Raw genomic sequence first — 23,375 nt, forward strand, 5'->3', positions numbered from 1 at the left:
AAGTAAACCTAATTAAGAACAAACAATCAAACAGGTTATTAACGGACACAGTAGCCAATAGACTGCTTGCAAAACAAGCAATTGCTCGACAGGAGGTCTCTTGTTATAACTGGAAACCTTCTAGTTTTCTCCTAATTGAGCTGAAAACAGGTAAATATCATCAAAGATACCAGGAGAGATCCAAGAAATGTGCTGAAATTAACTGAAATCCAGCAGAAGAGGAATTCGATGATACTAGTGAGTAGCAAAACCTGTCCAAGTCTTTCTTCTTTATATTATTTTTGGTAGATATTTCTATTGGTATAATAATGTGATTTTGACACTACGGTAACTTTTAAATCTTGGCTTTTTATGGCTGATCTTGGCTATTTTTAAGTCCACATCTTAACTTTTATGAAATATCAGAGTGGCAACACTGGTGTCCAGACGCAGACAGACACTCGAGTCTAGTGTCATTTTGTTCAAGTTTGACAGTACTATGTGGCCTATGTTCCTCCTGAAGTTTTGATTATTTTCTGTAATTTCATTATTTTTATGTATAGTAGTGTATGAACTGCAGTGCATTGAGTTTTAAAAGACAGAAAAGAAAATATTGGCAATGAGACTGTAGTCATAACTGTCATATTCTAGACAGCCGTCAAAAGGTTTTGTCCATTCAATTAAGGTAAATTTATAATTTTATTTTAAAGTGACAGCAGGAAGCCTAGCAAATAAATGGTGGGGTCCGGTGGGGGTGAGCCCCCAACTAAGCAGCACTGCCTACTACCTACCAGGTTACCTACCTATGTTAGGCTAGGATGGTGTCCTTTGTCTGGGAGGGTGGAGCCCCAGGGCCAAATAACACGGCCTACTAGTTTAGGTTAAGTCCTGTTGGATTAGGTTAGGATGGTGTCCCATGTAACCAGTTACCTAGCTTATTTTTAAAACGGGTCCAGCTCGGTTTTTCTTAAGTAATTAGGTATGTACGTCTATTTGTGTTTGTTCCTATACGATATAAGTACAGCCTTTGCTGCCCTCTACCCCTAACCAGCGCTGCCCTGGGGTAAACTGCAAGAAGTGCAGGAAGATCTGCGCTTCGTCCGATGTAGATCCTCACTCATTTGTTCCGATACGTAATACAAACCATCGGTCCTTTAACAATAGGAAGTAGCTAGCGGCAGCTGGAACGGTCGTAAGCTTCGAACAAGGGGAGAACGGTAGTTAACTGCTTGTCCGACAGTCGCGCGCCGCGCGACTGGGAGGTAAACAAATCACTTTTGCTTTCGGCCGCGGGTGTGAAAGACGTGTTCGTCATCGCTCTCTGCCCGCTTCATCGTCGTATGCTTTGTTTATATTGTGTTTTCTACTAATGGTTTGTTTGACTTGAAAATGAAACTGTAAGTACACTGTTTTCATTTTCATTACTTAATTATGAACCAACATGGAGTTATCGCCGTAGATGCGGTGATTTCCTCTCTTTTCATGAATTGAACCCTTGAATTGTGCCGAGGGCGGGCGCGCTCGCGCCGAGTCATGTATTTTGGGCGAAAGTGTGTAATTGAAAAATGTAAGTACTCTTTTCATTATATGTTTGCCCTGTGCGTTCGTTACCGAGAGTGTGTTTGCGCTCGGCACGAGCCTTTTAATTTTGTATAATAGAATGCAATGAAAGTGGATTCGCAATTGCAATATTCTTTTCATTTTCATTTATTTATTTGCATTGAAATTTAATTTGGATCAATTTTCGTTCTTACCCGGGAATTGATCCCTACGATTTTTTTATGTGAAATGAAATCGCAAGTGCAGTATTCTGTTTCATTTTCATATATATTTTATGATAGCATCATATTATTGGATCAAGTTTCCGTTCTTACCCGGGAATTGATCTTTTCCCCTTTAAGTTCTATGAAGTGAATCGCAAGGGCAGTATTCTGTTTCATTTTCATATTACTTTTCACTGCTGTGCGGGGGTAGGGGAAGCGAAGGTCTGCCCCAGGAAGTCGTCGGAAAGCTCTCCCGCGACTCCCTTGGTATCTGATTCTTCGTCTTCCTTCCTGCCCCCCGCTCAGCTTCTTCGTTGTATTTTGTATTTGGGGTCTTCCTTGCGTTCGGGGTGGGGCATGTCTTCCCCCCGTGCGTGAGGGAACCCCTCTTACTAATCTATCTATGCTACCGCAGGTGCTACATCCGTGGGAGACGACCTTGGACAGGTATGGACCACCGCGGAGGCAGGGCGTGCCTAGCATCCACGGGCTGCTGCAGCGTCTAGCGAGGTCTGGGCGGTCTCCACTACTACCACGGCCGCTTTATGCTGCTCCCCCCCCCCCCTCCTGGTCTACACTCCCCATGCTGTGTCGATGACGGCCGTCTGCCGCTACTAGGGCCGCAAGGCGTACCGAGGTGGGGTTGCCTGCCGCCGCCTGTTTTTCTTCGTGTTGCTGCCCCAGACTTCCGCTGGTTGCCAGCCGCTCGCCCCGGACCGGGCGCCAGGACCCAGGTTCCCTGGCTGCCGATGATTCGACGAGGCGATCGCTGGGCCCTGCGTACCTGCCGCTGATGTGATTCCCCGCTGTTGCTTGGCTGTCCCTTCTGGTCTACCGCTGCCGCGTTCCTGCGCTCCTGAGGCTGATTGCTGTTTCCTGTCGCTCCTGGTTCCTGTGCCTGTCCATGCTGGTCCTGCCCACGGTGTGTCTTCCCCAGTCCCAGGTCCTTCCGGACAGGTGCAGTCGGGCCGTGTTGCTTCGGCAATGAGGCCCCGGCTCCGGCCTGGATGGAGGACCTGACGACTGTCCCTGCGTGAGCTGACGAGGAAGAGGAGAAGAAGAAGCTGTCATCTTTGTCTTCATCGTCTGCTGCTGCCTCTTCCCCTTCGACTTCTAAGGGCCCATAAGCCGAAGAAGAAGAAGGCTGCCTTCCCCCCTAAGAAGTCTCCTTCGGGAACTTCTAAGGGCCCGTCCCACCTCGGTGGGACGGGGGGTCCTTCTGCTGGTCCTTCTGCTTCTTCGGGAGCGGGGCCCGTCTCCCCTTCCGTAAGGAAGAGATAGACGGACCAGAGGAGTATCGGTTAGCTCTGGTACTTCCTCGCCTGGTGCTAGCGGCGATGCCGCTACGCCAGGTTCCGGCTCGGTCTCCTCGTTCGCGAGAGATCCCGAGTGTACGTTCTCCCTCGGGAGACCGTGCAGCCAAGTTTTCGGCGCCAGAGTTCGCTCGGCGCCAAGACGCGGCACGGAGCAGAAGGCTGGTGAGACGCTCAGGTGACTCTTGCCAGGCCAGCGGCCGCTCTTGCAGCGACCAGCTGGTAACCCGGGTTTTCCTCCCCCCTAAGAAGGCTCCTTCGGGTAGGGACCTTCTAAGGGCCCGTCTCGCTCTCCGGCGATTCGGGGAGCTCTTCTGCTGGTCCTCCTGCTCCCTCGGGAACAGGGCCCGTTCTTTTCTTCTACCAAGGAGAAGAAGACGGGGACCAGAGGAGTACCAGCTTCGGCTGGCACTTCCTCGCCTGGTTCTAGCGGTTTCTGCCGCTAAACCAGGATCCGCCTCGGCTTCTCGTTAGCGAGAAGTACCGAGTGGACGGTCTCCAAAGTCTTGACGCCCGAGCTCGCTCGCCGTCAAGACCGAAGCGCGGAGCAGAAGGCTGGTCGAGAGTCGTGCAGACGACTCTCGTCAGGCCAGTGGACGCTCTCGCAGCGACCAGCTGGCTGCTCGGGTTGACGTGACGGTCGCTGACCAGCCACGAGTTGAGGTGAGGAAGGGGTCCCCGCGGCCGTCGGTACCAGCCACGGCTGGTACCAGCGGCTCGACGCGCTGAGAGGACGCTCGCCGGTCTCACCGCGACAGCGAACCTAGCAGGTCACCTGACGCCGCTCCCATCGGGACCGGGCGAAGATGGTAACCAGCAACAGCTCGCCTGACGCTAGAGATCGCGTCGACGTTCTCAGCCGAGCTCTCGCCCCAGGCGAGCGGCAAGGCTAGGCCTGCTGCTCGATCGCCACCGCGTTGTTGACGATCAGCAGCAGCCCTCCAAGCACGCTGGTCCTGCCAGCGAGCTAGGGGGGGGCGTCCAGGTCTGCCTCTCCTGTACCTTCAACCTCCTCGGGCTACACCGGAGGAGCGAGGTACCTATGAGTGATCGCGAGGTTGCGCCGCTCGCGATCCGCTATGACGCCGTATGGACCAGGCACGGTTCTAGGACCGACCAGGACATACGTGCAAGTAGCTGGAGGCGACGTCAGGGGTCGGCCGCTATTCCTCCTTCGGAAGGAGGAGTATCTCGGGATCTGTTCTTGTTGGAAGGACTGGACGGTCCTACTCCGCAAGAACGCGGTTACTCCCGAGATACAGAGGAAATTGCTGAAGTCATTAAGCTGATTCGTCAGCATAATGACCCTGCGGAAGGATTGCCGCTCCCACCAGCAGAGCCACATCTCTGCTCGAGTCGTTTTGGGGCCCGAGAGGGAACCCAAACCGACGGTGGGTCTGCCGCGATCGGGAGCTTGCCGATTCTGTCTCGAACCAGAGTCTCTCGTCTCCGGACAAGAAGGCTCGCTCAGTTCTGGCCGGTCGATCAAGCTACTTCCACCTCCTCTACTGCGACAGCGGCGTTTCTACGTGTCTTCGGACACCGTATTTAAATACTCCTTTGGTCCTCCTGAGATGGTTTCGACCTCGACGAGGACTGGAATGAGTCGGAGGACGGTATCGGCTCTCCCCTGTCAGGTGTCGATCAGCCCCACCCAGACGACGTTCACAGTGGCGGCAGACCCTTACCTACAGTGAGAGTTCGTAACCCTCCGCGGGAAAACGTTTTCTCCTGACGATACGTTTTCCCAGACTCTGAGAGGCCATCGCCGCAAGGCGATGGCTGCTCCTATTCTTCTCCAAACTGCTAGTTCCACTGGGAAGGCGAGCGAGTATCCAATTCCCCCCCTCCCCCATTCCCTCTCTCCTTACGGCTACGAGGGAAAGGGAGGGATCCTACAGAGATTTCTCTGTAGGATCCCACGTTTCGGACTGCGCTACCGGGGGGACCTTCGGGTCCTACCTGACGTAGCCCCGGTCGTTGAGGAGGGATCCTGCCCCATTCTCGATTTCTACGGGAATCGAGAGGACCACCAGCCGATATCGTTTGACGAATTCGGTGGGGGGTTTCGCAGACTGCTTAGAATTCTAAGGAATTTTCTAGCGCATTCAGAGTGTTCGAGTTTTTTTACGATCTCCAAACACTTAGGCGAGACCACGGTCTAAAGTGAGCGAGACGAGAATCCCCGATGTTACATGATAATCGGGAACCTCGCCTATGCTCGAATTCCTGGAATTTCTAGCATTGGGAAGAAGAACTGCTGCTGAAAGAAACTATCTTACAGTAGGCGACCAACTGGAATAGAGAAGATCGGACGGGAATATACCAGTTTGGCTTGAACTATCGTCTTAGTATTCTGTTCACCATTGAAGCTTTCCTTCGAGGAAGACTTCTCCTTCACTCTTTGATAGAGATCGAAGGTGGTCGATCTCCAATCCTTATTTTGTTTTCTTGAAGGAAAGAATTTAGATGGAGATCGTTGTTCAGAATCCTACAAATATACTACGTATATTAACCTCGCGACATGATTCTACTAAGCAGTTGAATTGTCCGAGGGGTAGGCGCATATCCTAGTTTATCTACGGATTGCGACTTAGAAGAGAAGTATTCTAATTGAACTGCAACTCGGGGTTGCCTGCAACCTCCCAGGAGTTTTCAGTTTCAATTTTATATACTTATGGTTTTGTCACGACAACACCATTTCAACTTTTATATTTACCGAAATTCGTTTCGCCTAAATATAATTGCCCGAGCATATCTTATGCTCGGTAGTTCTAGCCGAACGCATTCCTTCGTGGAATAATGGATTACCTGGCAACTCAGGATGACGAGTCAGCGAGAGCTCAGGCTCAACCACTGCGTATTGAACTGCCTGATAGCAGCTCAGTATCAGCTGGGCCTCCGAGATGCACGGTCATGTATGTCTCTCTCTCCCCTGCTTTGATTGACTATCGACCGTATCTCTGCCCAACAATCATGGACTTAGGTCTCTGATTAACGGGGATTCTCGCAATAATGAAGGACCATCTACTGCTGTGACGCTAGATTCCATCGCCTTCGACATTAGTCGAGAATTTTTCAACAGATATCTCTTGGACTCTTTCATCTTTCTGTTTACCGCACGGTAACAGAAGTCTGTACAAGTCTCCCGCTGCATCGCACTGCGATAATGCAAATGATTTTGCAGACATCTGAGTTTGTCTTCAAAAATATCTCGTATTCGTAGGTGTACAATTGTTCATTGTTGCAACCCGAATTACAAGATGTGTCAGAAGACATCGCCTACTCTCCTGACCTGACAGCTCTACTTCCAAATGTTCAGCCATGAGAAGCAGTTCTTCAGGCGGCTTTCACCTGTGTTTTCATTACCGAAGAACGCCCCGCTTTCATTGCAACTACGACTTCTCACCGGACAGCAATGAAATAGCGGTTAGCGTTTTCAGTCATTTGTAAGCACAGGTTATGAATCTTGAGATCCTTCTCTCGATTCATAGTTTGAAGACGTAGGTTGCATTCAATATCTACCTTCGTCTTCAACGGTACATAGTGTTGTTTCTCCTTAGCTGAGATTCAACAAACATGAGAGGTTTTTACCTTCAGGGACCTCGGTCTCTAGAAGGCAATTGACTTTCGCCTGTTGGGTACATGCCTTAAGAGAATCATCACCTCGCTGTCCGGCATTGGTGACAAACAAATACATTATTTGTTTGGTCTCTCGGCGGCATAACCCTTTAAATGGCGAAGGTCACGTGACTTACTCGGATGCTTTGACAACTTGCCTCCTACCGAACGCAGTCAGTCGGCAGCTGTCAGAGCGCCCGAGTCAGTTACGAACTACGCTGTTGACTTAGTTCGGTTGTTACACAGCAACCATTACTTCGTTTTAATAGCTTGTCACAGTACCCATACCATGACACCCACCATGGAGTGTCGGTGTCCTATCCACTACCGAGAACTTCGCTGCATGGGGATAGGAGGATGCGAGAGACTTCGTTGCTAACGGACAGACCAGTATGGGTACTGGACATCACCGAAGTAGAGAAGAGGGATAGGTCATGCGACTATTTCCTTCTTTTCCTCTGAGGAACTGCATGACTTCTCCTGCGAAGTCAAGCACCCAGGGGAATGGGGATCCGTGACGCTCGATTTCGTACCGAACTTCGTAGCGAAGACTCAGAACCCTTCGGTCCCGCTGACGATTGGTTCGAGTCGTTCACAATCCCCTCCCTAATGGACTTCACCGCCTTCGATGCGAAGGAGATGCTGCCTTGTCCGCAAGAACTTCTCCTTGGCGCAGGTACTGAAGGCAGGGGTCTGGTCCAACCAGACCACTGCCCTTCCTTCTACCTTCGGGATATTGCCCACAGGTCCTTGGATCTTTTTTCCTTGGGACCCGTGGTGGCTGCTCAACACGTTGTGTAGCGAACCCAGACCCTCGCAGGCTGAACAGCATCGAGTCCTGGTGTGACCGTAAGAATGGATGGTGAATGAGTGTGAGACTGGCTCCTCTTCCCATCTTTTTCTTCCCCTCTACCTGTGGTTAGAGGGACACGGTCGTCACCCTGCTGGATAAGGACAAGATGCAGGTGAGCTACTTAACAGAGCCCATCCTATCCCTTTCACTAGGGATGGAGACGTATATCCACCCACTTCCTCCAACAAGGGGGAGGAAGTGGATGCCAGCTTGAGACAACCCATACTTTATGTTTTCCTCTTGCAACAGGAACAAGTTCTTGCTTGCTGGTACAAGAGATAACGCTTGCCTCTCTCTTAGTACTCGGCCAGAGGTCTGACCATTGATCCTGCGGTGCACACCCCGATCAATCGACAGAGCTTGGATCCCTCCCTCGCTCTTACGACCAGGGAGGCATTCCAGGGATGGACGAACACCAGTCTGTTCATCAAAAGACTCAGATTCCTCCCACCAAGAAGTGAGTCTTCCTATTGTTAAAGGACCGATGGTTTGTATTACGTATCGGAACAAATGACAATTTGTCGAAAATTGCATTTTTCCTAACTATACAAACCTGAGGTCCTTTACATATAGTCCCTCCTCATGCCACCCCTCACTCTGCGTATTTTGCATGGGCCAAAAGCAAAAGTGATTTGTTTACCTCCCAGTCGCGCGGCGCGCGACTGTCGGACAAGCAGTTAACTACCGTTCTCCCCTTGTTCGAAGCTTACGACCGTTCCAGCTGCCGCTAGCTACTTCCTATTGTTAAAGGACCTCAGGTTTGTATAGTTAGGAAAAATGCAATTTTCGACAAATTGTCATTTTGCGCTACATGCTGAGGATGTGAAGGTAATGGATATATAATGTGTGCGGAGTGTTCCTTGTGGTCTGCTGCCCAGTGGGGGAAGTTGCGAGACAAAGGAGGTACGTAAGAAAACCTAAACCAGTGGTGGGGAGTACTTTGCCCCAACCACTCCAAATATTGCTAACCCTTCCTTCTTCCTCATGCCTCTCTCTCTGCAACCATCCTGTACTCTCTGTCACCCCCTCAGAGGCTTCTTTCTCCTCTTCCTCCTCAGACGTGTCGGGGGGAGGAGAGAGGGCTGCGTCCTCAGACCTGGGTAATGCTCCTCTTAGAGTCACCTGTGGCTCTACCAGCCATTCTTGCTATCATGCCTTCCGTGGAACACACGTCAGAACCTTGCCCTGTTCCTGTTGCAACCCTGCTGCTGCCGAACCTGCTCCCTCTGCAGAACCTGACCCCGCGGCTGCACCTTCTCATGCCGATGTTCATTGGTTGCCCCTGACCAAGATCCCACAGAAGCTGTCAAAAGAAGAGATCAAGGAAGGTGTCTTTCTAACGGGATCCCAAGCAAAGCAAAGAAACCAAGCAAGCTCCCCACATTTATATTAATTTTACCAGCTGACAAATTTTCCCAGAGCCACACTTTCCCCTTTATGTTACTTTTTACATGCAGGACAATTGGCTTACTGAAATACAGAACACACAAAACACAAACACATGTACTCACCTCAGACTCCAGATTCTCAGGGCTAGGTAGGTCCTATGCTGTTCGCTGTATATAGCTAGGCTAGGTTAGCCGAGGCACAACCACCGTTGAGAATCACAACACAAAACAACCAACCGAGAATACAACCATACAACAACTTAACAACCCGACAGATCACTGCTCAGACGAACACCAACACTTGAAACAACTTGGCAACCATGCACAATTCAACCCAGCACCACAAACCACGAACACCAACACTGTCCCCAACTGCCAACTCACAGACACCAAAACACACAACCAGTACAGTCAACCTGTTCAACTTATACAACCAGACAAACGCACACACAACACTTAACCATTTCAAAATCAAGCAAATCCCACCAAATAACACTGGCTACATCCGAATGTGACTGACTGTCTTCTCCGACTTCTTGACTCTCTTCCACTTCCCAGACTCCCTCACTTCTGACTCCCATAACACACTACTGCCACTGATATAATCGGCGATTGCCACAAAAGACAATACCCACACGCTTATGCCCGTCACCAAGCCATTCATCCCTTATCCCTCCACCAATGCCCTCCTCTCTCTCTCTTCTCTCCTCTCTCTCAATTTTCGTCTCTCTCTCTCTCTCTCTCTCTCTCTCTCTCTCTCTCTCTCTCTCTCTCTCTCTCTCTCTCTCTCTCTCTCTCTCTCTCTCGTAGACACACGCACACACAACCCTCGAAGACGTCAAATGTAGACTACCATCATTACTCCTCCATATTACCTCCCCCGTTACATTTGACAATGTCTCCTTACACTGACAACACACACTAAATCGCATTCTGCAACACCCAAGGATGCTCGAATGCAGGCCCCCTGGATCTTGTTTGAGGACCCTCATACATTCTCTCAGTTATATCGCCATTCACTTCTTCCAAATCACTTTCGTTCAAATTCCCATTATCTCCCTCACTACCATCCTCCCAAATCTCATTCTACTTCATCGACATCATCTAGCTCTGGTCCCAATATCTCCTCTATTTCTGCTACCAAACCACTCAGTTCATCCATATTTCTGTCGAACTCTTGCAAAGATTTATCCATCCTATCAACTGCCTCCTTACTACTCGGTTTCCTTCCCACTGAGGTCTCACTTATCCTTGCTAACTCAAAACCCACATACACCATAAGTATCCTTCATTCCCTCAAAGTCATCCGTATTACACGCTTTGTCAATCGTTTGCACCCTACCACTAACACCCTTATCATGCCATTCACACTTCCTCCTTCCACTTTATTTCTCTACACTCTTCCGCTTTCTTCCATACTCAACCAACACTAACTGTCGATCTCCCAGACCCATTTCTTCACCGACACTCGGCTCACACTTATTCACCCTCAACCAATTCAATCATCGCATTCTCCCGAACATACTGTGGTACGTACTTCCCTCCACTTGAGGAACTGGTTGTGGTGTGCCCTAACCTCATCCATTCCCCCATCTTGCAATTTCCCCAAAACATAACTCTATCCACTCAGTCCACTTCCAAAATCTCAAAAGGCCCTTCAGATTTCTCCCTTACCTTATTCACATTCATTTGTGCTATCTCAACAACCTATTTCTACACTATCCCCAATCTTAAAACTTTCAAACCTTTCACTTGTTTTATTCCACAAATCCCGATCACACTCTTGACAGACCCAACTGCGGACTAACAATCTTTTCAAAATTCAACGCATACTTACAAGGAGACATACCTATACTCTTCTGCAGTGTGGTGTTATATACCCACACTGCACATCCTTGATACATATCCCAATCATTGTCGCAATTACTCATCCTTCTCAAAATTTCAGTCATTGTTCTACAGTCCATTCAGCCAAACCATTCAAACTCGTCACATAAGGAGCAGAATGCACTTGCACTATACCCCATTCCCTCAACGTTTCTTCAAATTCCCATCCCACAAACTCGGGTCCATTATCACTCAACATTTTTGCTGGCTTATACACACACACACACACAGCAACATCACTTGACCCACCATTCGCGCAAGTTTCACTCCTCTTATCTTTGATGGGAACCACATAGGCAAATTTACTCATGTGATCCACCATCACAATCATCCCCACGTGTCCTCTCGCACTCTTAGGCAAAGAAACACAATCAATCACAAGCATTTCAAACGGCTCCTTCATCTGCAATTGCAACACAGGCAGACTCGCATGCACACTGATACTTACCCCTCTGACAGTCTTCATATGTGACAGCTACATCCATTCAAATCTTATCCAACCCAGGTGCATACAATCTCTCATGCATTCCCACAACTTATTTTTCCCCATATGCCCAAACTGATCATGCACCAACAAACACATACAGCTGACTCAACAGAAAACACCAGCACATACACTCCCTGTCATACACCCCCTCCTGATGCAAAAAGTACACTACGTTTTGTTCGTGAAACTTACCTGTCAGATATATATATATAGCTGTATTTTCTGAAGTCCGACAGAATTTCAAAAACTTTCGGCACACGCAGTGGTCGGCCAGGTGGTTAGTACCCATTCCCGCCGCTGGGAGGCGGGTGTCAGGAACCATTCCCATTTTCTATTCATAATTTTTGTACAAGTAACTTACCCAGCAGATATATACTTAGCTATAGACTCGGTCGTCCCGACAGAATTTCAAAACTCGCGGCACACGCGACAGGTAGGTCAGGTGATCCACCATTCCCGCCGCTGGGTGGCGGGGTGGCTGGAACTATTCCCGTTTTTCTAAGCATAATATTTCTCTGTCGGTTGAACGACAACACCTATTGTTCGTTCCTCCATCTTGGATTTCAACCTCGTTTTGCCGAGAATTTGGGATTGGTTTTTTGGTGACGTTTATTCTGTTTTTTTCTCTGGCTTGGCATACGCTTATTGTGGACTGTTTTTCGACTTTGGTTTTGACTACTCTTTCACGATGTCTGACGCTAAGGCTTCACCTATGTTTTTTAGAGTTTGCAGTAGGAAATTGTAAGGTTAGGCTTGCCTAAAAATCGGCATTAGATCCTCATAGTTTTTGGTTCCGAAACACGGCATACAAACCTTCTTGGTCCTTTTAACAATAGGAAATATACTAGCGGCAGCTGGATAAGGTCGTAAGCTTTCCGAACAAGGGGTTCGGTAGTTAACTGCTTGTCCGACAGGCGGCGCGCGCGACTGGGAGGTAAACAAATCACTTTTGCTTTCGGCCTCACAGTGGATGGACGTGTGTGTTCGCTCTCTGCCCGCTGCTCGTCGTTTGCTTTCTAGTTTGTTTGTAATTGTGTATGAAAAGAGCTTGTAAGTACAGTTTATTTCTCTCTTATCAAATATTAATTCGCTGAATTGAATTTATGATGGAATCTCCCCGCCTCGCTACCCCAAGGGAGACTTTGCCCGGGTGACCGAGGGCGCAAATGCGGGAAGTTCAGATCATTCCCGAGATTGACCCTCATGTTTTTGTGTGCTCGGTGCCGGGGGCACGCGAATGCACCCGGGCGTGCCCTGTGATGTTTGTAGGACTGTCGGAGGCGCAGTGACTTGTATGAGGGGCATGGAAGAAGCGAAGGCCTGCAAAGGAGTCGTCGGAAAGCTCTCCCGCGACTCCTTTGGTGACGGACACTTCGTCTTCTTTCTCCCGCCCGCGCTCACTTCCCACGCTCGCGCCTTCCCCTTCGGGGGCGGTGTCCTAGGTCCTTCTCCTCTCCCCGATGTGTCGAGTGTGGAGGAGGGCGCTAGATACCCCGACTAGAGTTGTACTCTGGGTCCTCATCCGCTCGTCTTCGCGCGAGCGGGTAGAGGATCTCCTAATCACCCGACTTTTGCCTCCTCAGGTGCGGTTTTGCCGTGAAGGATGACTCGGACAGGTGTGGGCATCGTTGGGACTGTCAGGGGCGTGCCGAGTGTCCAGGGGCTGCTCTATCATCTCGCTGGCTCCGTGGCGGTTACGCATGCTACGGTCACAACCACCACCACGACCCTGGACAACACCTGGCTACGCGTCACCTCCTCACCTGGTGTACACCCAGCACGCGGTCTCTGTGACAAAACCCACCAATCGGTGCAGGGGCCAGTCCCGCCTTAACTCGGGGGAGTGTGATGCCCGCCACCTGGTTTGCCGTGCTGCGCGAACCCCGGACTTCATGTGCCCGGAAGAGGCTCGCCCCTGGACCTCCCACCGGTACCGATGACGTCTGTGCCGTGGTTCGACCAGCTGTATCTGCCGTACTGCCGTGACCACCGCTGCTGTTCCTGTTCCTGATCCTGCCGTGTCTGCTGCCGTTCCTGTGATGCTCGCACCTGCTGATGTTGTTCCCGTTCCCTGGCGCCGCTGCTCCCGATGCTGGTCTGTTTCGGACAGGTACGTCCGGGCCCTGTTGCTTCGGCAACAGCAGCCCCGGCTTCCGTCCTGGATGACAGACCTGACGTCGGTCCTGAGGAGGTTGACGAAAAGAAGAAGAAGAAAGAGGAGGAAGGTGTCGTCGTCGTCTTCATCGTCTCTTTCGTCGTCGTCGTCTGCCGCCTCTTCCCCTTTCTTCCTCTAAGGCTCCCCCCGCCTAAGAAGAAGAAGGTCGCCTCCCCCCCCCCTAAGAAGTCCCCTCCTTCGGGGTGCTTCTAAGGGCCCGTCTCGCTCTGGTGAGACGGGGGGTTCTTCCGCTGGTCGCCCTGCTCCTTCTTGGGAGCAGGACCCGTCTCTCTCCCGCAAGGAAGAAGACTACGGGACCAGAGGGGTGCCGGCTAACACCGGCACTTCCTCACCTGCTGTCAGTGGTTCGCCACAGCAGCAGGATCCTGGCTCGGCCGCATTCGTTCGCGAGAGGTCCGAGTGTACGGTCGCCTACCAGCGACCGTGCAGCCAGGACCAGACCTCTGAGTCCGCTCAGCGTCAGGTTCACGGCACGGAGCGGAAGACTGTGACAGCCGCTCACGCGGACTCTCACCAGACCAGCTCTCGCTCTCGCAGCGAGCAGCTGGCTACCCGGGCGGGACGTGACGGTCCATGACCGGGCCACGGGCTGAGGCTGGGAAGAGGTCCCCCCGTTCGCCGGCACCAGCCACGGCTGGTTACCAGCGAACTGATGCACCGTGAGGACACGCACCGGTCTCACCGTGACAGTGGAGCTCGCCGGTCGCCTGAACCGTCGCTCTCACAGATAGCGATCGGGTACGGTACCCAGCACCAGCTCCTCTGACACACGAGACGGGGCCGCTGTTCTCGTCCAGCCTTTCTCCACAGCGAGACGGCTCGACTAGGTCTGCAGCTCGATCGCCCACCGCGGGGTTGACGATCGCCTGCAGTCATCCAAGCCCGCTGGTTCTGCCAGTGAGCGAGGAAATCGAGCGTCAGGTTTCTTGCCTCTCCCATACCTTCAACCCCCTCCTCGGGTTACACCGGGAGGGCGAGGTATGAGAGGTTGATCGTGAAGGGTGCGCCCTTCAGGATCCCGCCAGTCGTCGTACGCACCAGGCTCGGTTCTCGGACCAGCCAGGTCTTACGCACAGGTGGTTTGGGGAGGAGGAAGAGAGGGGGCTGTCGCTGCTCCTCTCCTTGAGGGAGGAGGGTCCTCGGGAGGGTTGCTCCTGTTTTTGAGGGGGCTGGACGGTCCGACTCCACAGGATGCAGTCACTCCTGAGATCCAGAGGAACTTTGCCGAGGTTATTGCGCTGATTCGTTCAGCACAACGACCTCGGGGAAGGATCGCCGCTCCCACCATCCGAGCCCACGTCCCGGCTCAGTCGTTACTGGGGCCCGAAGAGGGAACCCAGACCGACGGTGGGGTTTTTCCGCGGTCAGAGCTGGCTGACTCAGTGCTGGACCAAGTTGAATCGCTTGTCTCTGACAGGACGGTTCACTGAAGTCTGGTCAAAAAAAAAAAACAGGTCTAGCAAGCTACTTCCACTCCTCTGCTACGACATCGGGCGTTTTACGTGCCATCTGAAGATCCGATGCCGCCCAAACAGGTGAACCCGGAGTTAGCGAGGCTGCTCCGGGTGTGTCTCTGCAACAGCTCCTGTCCGAGAACCTGTGGTTCTCGCAGCAAGAGCACTAGGCCTGGAATCTACCGCCATGGCAGCTTTTCCAGGCCGTCTCCTGCTAGATCTGTGGTCCCTCCCCCCACAGTATCTAAGGTCAGCAGCCAACCTCTGGGGGAATTTCTCCGAAGATGACTTCGGCCTTCAGGAGACTTTGCCAGTCTGGGGGGAAGAGCCATCTCTTTCCTTGCCCACCAGGCGGTGAACCTGTGGGCCAACCTGTTCTCCGACGAAGGGACGCTGTCCTTACTCGGGTTTCCCAGGGCGGCCGGGCGTGAAGCGGCATTGGGACTTCGAAACGGACCTTTACGGAGTTCCACGTCTCTCTTCCCAGGAGAGATGGTGAAGCGCTGCGGTGGACAGACGGCGCACTGAGGACAGTGACCGCCTGGTTTCACCAGGCAGTCTCGTAGGCTTCTGGGCAGCCTCGGACTGCGGCCAAGTCTAAGAGCTCGGCTTAGCGTTCCTCGGCTGCTAAGACGGTTGCTGCGTCGAAGCCCCGAGGAATGACTCTGTCGTTCTTCGACTTCTGGCAAGGGGGGTCCGTAACCAGCCCTCCTCCAGCCCCTCCTCATCCCGTGGAGGCTGTGGGGAAGAAGTCGAAGAAGGGGGGGAAACGCTAGGGACGGCGTTCCCCCTCACCTGCTGCCGGAAGTGGGGGGGTGCCTGCGCCATCCATTGGGCAACTTGGCAGCGGCTACGGCGCCGAGACCTGATTATAGATGTCCTTCGGGAGGGATATCTATTACCCTTCGAATCTCGGCCACCCCTCAACTCCTCCAACCCGGTCCAACAGCAGTCGTACGTCCCCGGGTCCCCACCGAAGGACGTAGCACTCAGACAGGAGATCAAGACCATGCTGAGCAAGAGCTGTAGAAATCGTCACGGATCAGTCACCGGGCCGTTTTACAGTCGACTCTTCCTGGTGGAAAAGTCTACGGGAGGCTGGCGCCCGGTGATAGATCTCTCTCCCCCACCCGGAACCGGTTTTGTTCGCCAGACCCTGTTCACGATGGAGACGGCACGCTCAGTGCTCGACTCCATCAGGAGAACAGAACGATTTCATGCTTTCGGTGACTTGAAGTGATGCGTATTTCCAAAATCCCCACCCCCCCCAATTCATCAGTCCTCCAGAAAGTACCTCCGCTTCATCCTCGACGGACGGTGTACCAGTTCAGGGCCTGTGCTTCGGGTCTCTCACCGCCCCACAGGTGTTTCACGCGAGTTGTTTTCACTCTGGTGTCTGCTTGGGCCCATCGCACGGATACGTCCTGATGAGTATCTCGGACGATTGGTTTAGTCCTGGCGAGCTCCCGCTCGCAGTTGCTACAGGACAGGGGATCGACTGCTCGAGTTCTGTCACGATCTGGGGATCGTGGTTGAACTTCGAGAAGTCCGATCTCGAGCCCAAGCAGAGGATGAAGTACCTGGGTATGCTGATCGACACGGTAGCAGGCGAGTCTTCACCGCGACTCGCGGATCAGCAGATTCAGGAGGCAGCCACCCAGTTCCTGTCTCGGCAGGAACAGGTAGCTCAGCGATGGCAAGTCGTGATCGGACACCTGTCGTCACTCGAGAAGTTAGTCCCTCACGGGGCGTCTTCACTGCGGTCTCTTCAGTGGAGACTAAAGGAGAGTTCGGTCAGGCGACAGATCCCCCAAGCTTTCCAGTGTCACTGACACAGGAGGTGAGCAGGACCTAGCCTGGTGGCTGGACGACAGGAACCTCTTAAGAGGAGTGCCTCTGCGCACTCCCCCCCCGGACATGCAGCTGTTCTCAGAACGCATCGACCGAGGGATGGGGCGCACACCTGGGAGGAGTTGCTGACTTCAGGAGTGTGGGACGAGAAACGACAAGCACCTTCACATCATGTACTGGAACTCAAGGCAGCGTTCCTCGCTCTCCAAGAGTTTGTTTCAGGACCGCTTGATGGGACACTCAGTGGTGGTGATGTGCGACAAATACCACGGGGTGGTGGCTTACGTCAACAAACAGGGGGGCCTAGTGTCTCTCCCGTTGTACCAGTTGACGCGGCAGGGGCACGAGTGGGCTCAGGCACACTCATAGAGCTGTCGGCACGCTACATTCCAGGGAAGAGGAATGTAGTAGCAGGACACGCTCAGCCGTCGGGATCAGGTGATAGGGACCGAAATGGTCTCTACACCAGGACGTGGCGGAAAGGCTCTTCGCCTGTGGGGGCGACCAGTCGTGGATCTGTTCGCCACCCGGCACAAACTGGAAGCTCCAGGTGTTCTTCTCGGCCTGTGCCGGACCCATGGGCAGGCTGCAGAGGACGCTCTTCAACACCCGTGGACAACCTCTTCGGCCTATGCCTTTCCCCGTTCAGCCTGATTCGCAAAGGTGATCAGTCGAGCGCTGGTCACCCCGAATCTCAGGATGATCCTGGTGGCTCCCAATGGGCCACAGGCCAGTTTGGTATCCGGGACCTGCTGGCTCTTCTCGCAGGAGAACCGAGAGATTCCCCCCTTGGCACAACCTTCTCGCCCAGCCCACACGTCGATCGGTACAACCGAGCGTCCAGTCCCTACGTCTTCACGGCTTGGGCTGTTATCCACCCATCTCTTGCGAACGATGAGGCTTTTTCTCGTAGCGTTCAGCAACAGAGATGGCTGGAAACGTCCGTCAGTCCTCTGCAGCTGTGTACCAGGGGGAAGTGGGGCCGTCTTCTGTGGTGTGTCGTAGACGGGGTCTATCTCCTCTCAGAGCCACTCTTCAGCAGGTAGCGGATATTTCCTCGTGTTTCTTCGCCGAGAGAAGCTCCTTTCAGTCCCCACAGTTAAAGGATACAGAGCCGCTTGGCGCTCGTCCTGAAACTGAGGGGGTTGGACACTCGAACTCGTTCGAGATCTCCTTGCTGATGAGGAGCTTCGAGAGGTCTTGCCCACCCAGGGAACTCAGCCCCCTGCGTGGGGACGTGACTCTCTCCTTAGGGAGTCCTGACTCGAACACCGTTCGAGCCACTCCGAGAAGTCGTCAGAACCAAGGGATCTGACCCTCAAGACCCTCTTCTTGCTGGCCCTGGCATCGGCGAAGAGAGTAGGGGAACTTTCATGTCTTTCCTATGATGTACGACACTCCAGGGGCAATGAGGGATCCGTGACGCTCGATTTCGTCCCGAACCTCGTTGCGAAGACTCATAACGTCAGTCCCCTGATGACAGGTCGAGTCATTCCACGATTTTCCCTCCCTATGGGACTTCACGCTAATGATGCCGGATGAGATGCTGCTTTGTCCTGTGAGGCGCTACGGCGCTATCTGAAGAGAACTCGACACCTCAGGCCTGAGTGTCGACGCCTCTTCGTTAGCACCGGGGTCAACCAAGAAAGAAGTATCCAAGAACACTCTTTCATTCTGGCTGCGTGAGGTCATCAGGAGGGGCGTATGAGGCTGATGGTAGTGACGAAAAAAAAAACATCCGTACGTCCCCGTCCGAGAGCTCACGAAGTCAGAAGTATTGGCCCCTCGTTGGCGTTTCGCAAGAACTTCTCCGTGGCGCAGGTCCCTGAAGGCAGGGGTCTGGTCTAACCAGACTACCTTTACGTCCTTCTACCTTCGGATGCCCACAGGTCCTTGGATACCTTTTCCTTGGGACCCGTTGGTGGCTGCTCAACAAAGTTGTGTAGCCAACCCAGACCCTCGCAGGCTGAACAGCATCGAGTCCCTGGTGTGACTGTGTGGATGGATGTGTGAGTGAGTGAGTGACTTTGGCTCTCTCTTCCCAGCTTTTGCCTTCCCCTCTACCTGTGGGCAGAGGGGCCATGTCGTCACTACGCTGGATGAGGACGAGATGCAGTGAGCTATATGACAGAGCCCCCATCCTATCCCTTTGCACTAGGGATAGGAGCAAAATATCCACACTTCCTTCTACAAGGGGGGGAAGTGGATGCCTACAAGAGTCAAACCCATGACTTTTATATTTGCTCCTGTACAGGAACAAGTTCTTGCATTGCTGGTACTAAGAGATGCGGCATGCCCCTCTCTTATTACTCGGTCCAGAGGTCTGACCATTGATCCTGCGGTGCACACCCCGATCAATCGGACAGAGGCTTGGATCCCTCCCTCGCTCTTCGACAGGGGGGAGGCTTCCAAGGTAGGGCGAAACACCATCTGTTACAAAAGACTCAGATTCCACCCACCAGAATGAGTCTTCCTATTGTAAAAGGACCGAAGGGTTTGTATGCGTGTCGGAACAAATGGACAATTTGTCCAAAATTGCATTTTTTCCTAAACTATACAAACCTGAGGTCCTTTTACACATAGGGCCCCACCCCCTCATGCCACCCCTCACTCTGCAGTTTTTTGCTTGGCCAAAGCAAAGTGATTTGTTTACCTCCCCAGTCGCGCGCTAAGCGCCTGTCGGACAAGCAGTTAACTACCGAAAAAACCCCTTGTTCGAAAGCTACGACCTATCCAGCTGCCGCTAGTATCTTCCTATTGTAAAAGGACCTCAGGTTGTATAGTTAGGAAAAATGCAATTTGGACAATTGTCATATTTGCGCTAAATGCAGGGAGAATGAATGTTCTTTTATTAACACCTGTGTTGAATGCGAAGAACCTTACGGAGCTTGAATGGAAGGAATTATCATCATATGTTAGGAAGCTTGAGAGAGATAGAGTGAGAAAGGCTTCAGCTAGGTCATCTAGTAGATCTTGCTCCTTAGAACAAGAAGTTAACTCTCCTTCTAACAATTTTCCCTAGCCTCAGCTGCTTCTCCCTGTTCTGAATCCAAAGATTCTTCGTCAGAGAGGGAAAATGTAAAAGCTTCAATTAAGAAACTTCAAGCTCAGCTACGAGCTCTAAACCAAGGTAAGAGTGGTGATAGTGGACTTGTGCAGTGTCCCCAGTGCAGTGGAGGGGGCGTCTGACCGGTTCCTCATTGCTCCTAGGCTAGACCGCTTCCAAACTCCCAGGACCAAGGGGAGGAGGGAATGTCGAAAGCCGCAGGGAGGATGCAGAACATCCCCAACGGTCAGGCGTCCCTTCGGCAGATCCTGTTGTTATGTACCAGGCTGCCTCGGATTGTGCCGCAGAAAAGGCGTCCTGGGAAGGGAGTGTTTTTCGGCCTCAGACTCTTCCTCTCCTAAACGAGGATGGAGTTCGGCCTCTCTTTCGTGCCCTTTGAAGAGAGCCTGGAAGGCTCCTAAAGGAGACGCGGCTGACTCCAGCCCAGAGCGTTTTCAGAGGATTGGCCTTCGGGACTAAGAAGACTAAACAAGAGGAGCCTTCTCTTCAGGATCCTACGAAGAAGTTTTTGGTTAATCTGCAAGAGCAGTTAGCTTCTCTCGTAGGCTCTTTTGCTAAGGACTCTACAAGGAGGAAGGATGTCTCGCTCCCTGTTAAGAGTTCCGCTAAGCGCCCCGCTTCGTATAGGAGAGAACCCTCACGATCTCCAGGGCGTTTATCGCCTTCGTCGAGAGACTCGTCTGATAGGAGTTGTTCTCCTGAGAGAAGGAGCCCTTTCGCCCTATAGGCTGTCTTCCCCGAAGCGCCCTCTGAGACGCCGCGAATCGAGCAGAAGTCTCGATCGGTTTAGGTTCAAGGAACGGAAAACCGATTTAGGTATCAGGATCCTTTGGGTCTGCAGGACCAGGAGCCAGAGGGCAGGCGCAAACAAGAGGCAGCAAGACGCAAGAAATCAGGGCGTCAAGAGCCTCTTAGAACCAGGATTCAGGACGTCAGGATTCTGCTAGAAGGCAGGAATCAGGACGCTATGAGCCAGGACGCCATGAGTCAGGGCGCCAGGAGTCAGGGCGCCAGGAGTCAGGGCGCCAGGAGTCAGGGCGCCAGGAGTCAGGGCGCCAGGAGTTAGGACGCCAGGAGGCAGGACGCCAGGAGTACGTTAGCGTCAAGTGTTAGGGCGCCAAGAGCCTGTTAAGCGCAGGAAATCAGGACGCGGGGATCTTTTCAAGCGCCCTGAATCAGGACGCCAGGAGCCTAGCAAGCGCCACGAACCTGGCGCAACCTAGACAACAAGAGTCTAGTAGGCGCAAGAGTGTTTCCGACAGGCAGGAGCCTCACTCTTCGTATAGAAGTGCTAATGTTCCGCGCTCCCCTTCTCGGGAAAGGAGTCTTCTCCCGGGAAGAGCCAGATCACTCCAAAACGGTCTCCTTCTGTGGATCAGTTGGACCAGGTATCGGAAGACGAAGAGCCAGTAGATGTAGCAGTTCTGACTACAAGAGACTTCTCTTTTGCTGCTAAAGGAGTTCGGAGACTCCCTTCATCCTGCGGACCCTCCTTCACCAGGATCGTTGATGTCTAGCACTAAAGCTCTCAAGTCGTCTTCTTGTCAAGATGCGCCCCGCTCTTGTATGAAAAAGGCATTAAAGACTTTTTCAGAGTGGTTGACTTCCAGAAGGGAAGCGGGCAAGACAGTTTTTTCCTGCCTCCCTTCCCCAAGTTAACAGGCAAACCAGGAAGGTGGTACGAGACAAAGAACCTATGGGGTTAGGTCTTCCTTCTTCCGCAGATGCGGATTTTGCTTCCTTAGTGGACTCTTCTAGGAGGAAGTCGTTGCTGTCTGCTAAGGCAACTTGGGGCATGTGTGAGCTAGACCACCTTCTAAAGGGCCTCTTTAAAACCCTAGAAGTCTTCAATTTTATGGACTGGGCTTTGGGAGCGTTTAGCGAAGAGAGCCTCAGGACACTGACTTTGTTTCCATGGAGGAACTTTCGAGCGTCCTGGCTTGCCTGGACAGAGCGGTCATGGACGGTTCTGTGAAGTTGCCTCTCTTTTTGGAACGGGAGTATTAAAGAGAAGATCTGTCTTTAGCTCTTTCTTAGCAAGAGCAGTATCACCTTTGCAAAGGACATCTCTTCTTTTGCACCGTTATCCCGCGACCTATTTCCACAGAGACTGTTAGAGGGTTTCTAAACCTCTCTTACGGAGAAGGCAACTCAGGATCTCCTCGCACGCACTCAGCCAAGAAGTTTCTTAGGCCGGCACAGTGCCTATAGAGAAAAAAAAGAGAGACCCTCTTTTGTACAGCCCTTTCGAGGTGCCTCCTCTTCTAGAGCCCCTCTTAGACGGTCGTTTTGCAGACCAGATAGAAGGAGTTAGACCATTTCTAGAAGTCCTTCGGGAAGTCTAGATGAGCAGGAAGTCCTCCAGACGAAAGTAGGCGCCAGGCTACTCCACTTGCCAAAGTCTGGGCGCAGAAGGGAGCGGACTCCTGGTCCCTCTCTATCCTGAAAAAAAGGATACTTGATCCCTTCAGGGAAAATCCTCCCTTGACGACAACTCCAAGGGAGTTGACCGCAAGATACTCGGATCCGGTCCGAAAGCTTGCTATGTTGCAAGCAGTGGAACAGATGATTTCCAAGGAAGCGGTAGAACTGGTTCAAGATCTCCAGTCTCCAGGATTCTACAATCGGCTATTCCTGGTACCGAAAGCATCGGGGGGATGGAGACCGTTCTAGACGTCAGTGCCCTGAATTTCTTTGTATTGAAGAAGAAATTTTTCAATGGAGACGCTTCCTCTGTTCTATCTGCTCTTCGTCCAGGGGACTGGATGGTGTCCTGGACCTTCAGGATGCGTATTTCCATGTGCCAATTCATCCGGCAGCAAGGAAGTATCTGAGGTTCATGTTCCAAGGGAAAGTGTTCCAGTTCCGAGCGATGTGCTTCGGACTTCGACTGCCCCTCAAGTCTTTACGGACATCATGAAGAATGTAGCTTATTGGCTACATCTGGAAGGGATCAGGATCTCGTTATATCTGGACGATTGGCTAATAAGAGCCCAATCGGAGAAAAAATGTCTGGAGGACCTATTAGTTACTCTAAAGTTGACAAAGTCCTTAGGACTTTTAGTAAATCACGAGAAATCCATGCTGACTCCCAGCAGAGTATTGTCTATCTGGGGATTCAGATGGATTCTCGGGATTTTCTAGCGTATCCTTCGCAGGAAAGGAGAGAACGCTGCTTAGAAAAGGTGGTCAGTCTTCTTAAGGAAAGAACATGTTCCGCGAGGGAATGGATGAGCTTACTGGGGACCCTCTCCTCGATGGAACAGTTCGTTTCCTTAGGAAGACTTCACCTACGACCCCTTCAATTTTATCTGAAGGAGAAGTGGGATTGGAAGTCCACAATCTAGGAGATACATTTCCAATCTCGAAAGGGATCAAGGAGAATATCCGTTGGTGGTTAGATCCACAGAAACTACGCAAGGGAATCTCCCTTCGCTTACAGAACCCTCGCCTAGCGTTGTTTGCAGATGCCTCAGATTCATGGGTCGGGGAGACGACGACCTAGGTTCGGGAAGAAGGTGTCAGGCACTTGGGAA

The 23,375-nt window shown here is 52.1% G+C and overlaps 1 protein-coding gene across 2 annotated transcripts in view; it reads left to right on the plus strand.

Annotated features, from left to right (window-relative positions):
• The first annotated feature begins 411 nt into the window (after window positions 1-411).
• The window catches only part of LOC135211646 (uncharacterized), a 184,017-nt gene continuing 161,053 nt past the window's right edge, over window positions 412-23,375 (plus strand). Inside the window, exon 1 of one of the 2 annotated variants that reach the window (XM_064244921.1) lies at window positions 412-517. The gene's annotated coding sequence lies outside the window, so the exon portion shown is untranslated. Of the gene's footprint in view, window positions 665-23,375 lie in introns of both variants that reach the window. The other variant, XM_064244920.1, reaches the window with a different exon arrangement.

The sequence above is a fragment of the Macrobrachium nipponense genome, chromosome 4 (assembly GCF_015104395.2).
Source record: "Macrobrachium nipponense isolate FS-2020 chromosome 4, ASM1510439v2, whole genome shotgun sequence".
NCBI classification, from domain to species: Eukaryota; Metazoa; Arthropoda; class Malacostraca; order Decapoda; family Palaemonidae; genus Macrobrachium; species Macrobrachium nipponense.